This window comes from Podarcis vaucheri (assembly GCF_965113315.1).
Source record: "Podarcis vaucheri genome assembly, chromosome: 5".
Classification (NCBI taxonomy): Eukaryota; Metazoa; Chordata; class Lepidosauria; order Squamata; family Lacertidae; genus Podarcis; species Podarcis vaucheri.
This window is the reverse complement of record NC_138763.1, coordinates 73,964,539-73,969,272: the sequence shown is the minus strand read 5'-3', so window position 1 is coordinate 73,969,272 and position 4,734 is coordinate 73,964,539.

Genomic DNA, 4,734 nt, shown 5'->3' with positions numbered 1-4,734 from the left:
TCCAGTGTTAATTCATTAAGATTTCAAAAAGTCCAAGTGAGTAAAGTATTACATGCATTTCACACAACTTCTTAAAAGATCTAAATTTAAGAAGTGACAGCACTTTTGTTGTGAAAACAGAGGGTGGTATTTAAGAGACAGTGTGTAGGTACATGAGCTTTACTCAAGTTAATCAGGAACATGACCTTGGGGTTTTAATTGGCTGCTCAGTGAAGATGTTGAAAAAGGCAAATTCTGTGCTAGGGAACCTTGGGGAAAGTACTGAAAATAAAGCTGCACCTGAAATAATAGGTATAGTTCTGGTTGCTGCACCTCAAAAAGGATACCATAGAGCTGGAAAAGGTTCAGGAAATGGCAACCAAAATGTTAAAGTAGGTGGAGCAACTCCCCGATGAGGAAAAGGTTGCAGCAGTTGGGCTTTCTACCAGTGCAGTAGCAAGGTCTATACACTGATTGTTACTCGGTGTACCGTCACTGCCTTCCTAAGCTCTGATCAAACCAAGTTAAGTGTGTAGAATTTAATGGTAATTTAATGCCTTGGATTTTGATTTGTAGAATATGGGAGTTTCTCTTTATGTGCCCGGTATTTTGAAAGCTGAGAGCACCATGCAGTTAAAACATACACAGAATGGGGAAAACGGGGGCACCGCAATGCTCAAAGCTTTTGTTGGCCGTTTGTTTAAATACAGGGCTTGTTGCTTAGTTGCTACCTATTTAGTTTCATGGTTCATGAAGACCTGTTGCAACCTATGAAGAGGAAAACATAAAAAGCAGTCCGATTAGAGCACCCCTCTTTATTATTCATCCCTTTAACTGTACAGAATTAACTGTATTCGCTGGCCTAATTTCTTACCCATAACTCTATCTCAGTACTGTAGTAACGTTGGCAGCTTTTGTGATTGACCTAAATAAAAGGTCTGGTACATCTGCAGCAAACAATATGTGATTGGGGGTGGAAGTAAGGAGTCTGTAGTCCGCAGCCTTGCATAATTATTTTGCTGCCTCTGGTCCTTGTTTTTCCTCGGGATTAACTTTTTTTACATGCAGTTTTAATGTCTGGCTTCTGTAAGCCTGAGCCTATGAAATGTAAATGTCTTTTAGTGAGATTTGGGTTGCTTCTTCCCTCCTTTCACTCACGTTTTTGCATATTTGCCTTCCTGTTTCCTGTGACATTTAAAAATGGGAAAGCCCCCTTTGTAGGCTGACATTTTGAATTTTAAAGGATTATACGGAGGACAGGGGAGAGAGACTTCTGTCAAAGCCTTGAATGCTGCTTCACATGGACATATGTGATGATTTGTAAGTGTGAAATAACCACTGCAGATCAAACGCCACAAAGTTTGCGCATTTCCTAAAAAAAACCCCAACACACTGCAGTGAAGACTATTCACATCTTGGAGGTGTTGTGTGCTCTGTTCTTAATGTTGCATTTAATTTGCTTTGATTGTATGCTTTCATTTCAGATTTACTTTGGGTGACATCTAATGGTATTTCAGCTTGCACAGTAGAACTTCCCCTTCTTCCCCTTGTAGTCCCCCAAGGTGGGGAGAGCCTTTGAAGCAAATTTGGGGGTTGTGTGAGAGGCTTGGGGGAGGGAAGTATTGTCATGTTCATTTGCACAACACTGGATATCATGCATTGCTTTTTACTGTACATTGCCCAGAGATCTTGGTTTTATAGGGTGGCATATAAATGCTGAAAACAATGCGTTTGATGCTTATGCTATAGCAGCGCTCCAAATTAGTTGGCTCTGTTATGGAATTCATATCAGAATTGTGAATCCAGGGCCATAGCAAGGTGCATACCTGTCTTGTAGCGCGTACCTTCTTTTCCAAGATGCTGCAGCTAACTGCTTCCCCCTTCTTGTAACAGCTGCTGCAGTTAGTGTCTTTTTCACTATTATAGGTTTATTATGCTAAATTTGTTTTCTAAACTGATGGAAAACCCAGTTCGTTTTGCTTGTCCTTAAGTTGTGGTTCTATTGCACATGCAAGGAGGTACATCATATCTTCATATAAGGAAGTTACCTGTTTTGATAGAGGAAGTTTGTTTTAGGCTTGCTAGCCCGCCCACCCACCCACTCTTAGCAATCTCTGTTGAGGATAGGACTCTTAAATTATCAAATTTATTCTTATTATTAATAAATTCACAGACCAATAATAGTTGGTGCAAATAGCCTCAGTGGCGAGAAGTGCCTTTTACCAGCTGCACCTGGTGTGATAGCTATGATCATTCCTGAACCCAGAGAACTTGACCACAGTAGTTCAGGCGACTTAAATATTGTATTACTGTGGGGTTTCTCTTGTGCTTGGCCTGGAAACTGTAGTTAGTGCAAAATGCTGCAGCACAGTTGCTGACAGGAATGGCACCTCTGCTCGCAGATCTGCACTGGTTGCAGATTTGTTACCAGGCCAAGTCCAAGTATAAAAAGACCTTAACTGGTGTTGTTACTGGTGCCACAAAATACTTGCTCAGTAATTGTAAATATTCAGTCTTTTAGTGTGGCAGCACCTACACTTTGGAACGCTCGACATTAGGTAGAACCCTTCGCTCTACTCTTTGTTTATGCAGGACTATCCAGACATGTAGATGCTGACATACTTTTAATTATATTTTTTTTGGTTAATTTTAATTATTTAAAAATGCTTCATTGTTTCAGCTGTTTATTGATACTTTTTGTATTTCTTATAAACAGTTTAGAAGTTTTGCTACAACAAAGTGTATATAAATTTTATTTTAAAAATTACACAATGAAAATAATGATCATCACAGAGGAGCCAAAGAGTTCCTTACCATCTGCTTCCTAATTTGTGTTCAAAGTTTAAAATTGAACTTTTCGGTGGCATAGGAGGGTGATCCCTTAAACAAAAAGATGGTTGTGTAGGTATTCCAGGCTGTGTTCTTAATAAAAGGAAAAGTCAGCTTCTAAGGCCTCCTTTATACAAATTACAATATAAAAGGACATAACCCATGGATTCTACCTTTCTAGTTCCACATTGACATTCATTAGGTGCAATTGTATTAAATCAGCCAGATAGAAAAACAGAGGGCAGACCATTAAGATAAATAAGCGTAAATGCCTCTCATAAATTGCATTAAGAATGAAAGGAAAGAAAGGCACATACTGATGTCCCAACTTTGAAACTGAATCCAGATTACAAGAAAAAGAAAAGTCTTAAAAGGATCACTACTTACTCAATCACTACCAATAGTATAGAGAGAGAGAGAGAGAGAGAGAGAGAGAGAGAAGTCTGGATTTCAGGGAGGAATTGTTTGCTGCATATTCTTGTTCTGAGTGCTTTGCTATCATACATAAAGAGCAATGTGTGAGACTTCTACTTTAAATTAAAATTAGTCCCCTCTTCGCCTTTCTTTTTTTATTAACTTGACTCTTTTGAGGGACAAAGCCAAACACAGAAAAACTACTTTCTAAGAACCTGGTTAGAATAAGTATTAATTTGCAGAATTTTGCCACTTTTCTTTGATAATGAGTGTTTTGAAGTGTTGGGACCTTCCTGTGAAAGAGAGTCCTTTTGGTTTAGCAATATTTACTGGCAGTTAACATTTCAGAATTATCTTATTTTGCTTTTGGATAAGGAAAACTGGCTGGTTTATCATACTTTACACATTAGTTTTTCAATTAATTATTTTATTTGATCCAAGCATCATAAAATTATATAAAAAACACTTAACAGTATATTCAGATTGTGTTCCATATGGCTGGGGTGAAACCTCTGGATTAAAATTAAAGGAAAGTAGTAGAGAACCGCCGGAGCATGATTTCTGTTCTCATCCTGAAGCAAAGTTCTTAACCCGAGGTACTATTTCAGGGTTAGGTATTTGTATGCATATTCACCGCTTCACATTTTGGCACCTAGTACAGTGTTTCCTGGGTGGCGCTGTGGGTTAAACCACAGAGCCTAGGACTTGCCGATCAGAAGGTCGGTGGTTCGAATCCCCGTGATGGGGTGAGCTCCCGTTGCTCGGTCCCTGCTCCTGCTAAGCTAGCAGTTCGAAAGCACGACAAAGTGTAAGTAGATAAATAAGTACCGCTCCGGCGGGAAGGTAAACGGCGTTTCCGTGTGCTGCTCTGGTTTGCCAGAAGTGCCTTAGTCGTGCTGGCCACATGACCCAGAAGCTGTACGCCGGCTCCCTCAGCCAATAAAGCGAGATGAGCGCCACAACCTCAGAGTCGGCCACAACTGGACCTAATGGTCAGGGGTCCCTTTACCTTTTACAGTGTTTCCCAAACTTGGGTCGTCATCTGTTTTTGGACTACAACTTCCATCATTCCTAGTTAACAGGAACCGTGGTCAGGGATTCTGGGAACTGTAGTCCAAAACAACAACAACAGATGGAGACCTAAGTTTGGGAAGCACTGATCTAGTGCATCTGCATGTAGGACACACCAGTAGAAGGAGTGATTTGAATAGGCTTTCTTGTCATCTGAAGAACAGAAAAGCCTACAGAATAATTATCCCATTTTCTCAGCTACACTTGAGAAGGAATTTGCTAACAGCCAGCCATATTTGCATAAAAAAGCCAAATGTGTTGCCACAAATTCAACTTCTATATCATTGGAGAGCAAAGTACTAGATAGTGCAGACTTAGATTATTAAAATATTTTTTAACTAAAGGATTGGAAGACGGGAGGTGGCTTGATTGCTATGTTTCAAAAGAAGTATCATCATTGTATTTAACTATAAGAGGAAAAGAAAACCAAACACGTGTATA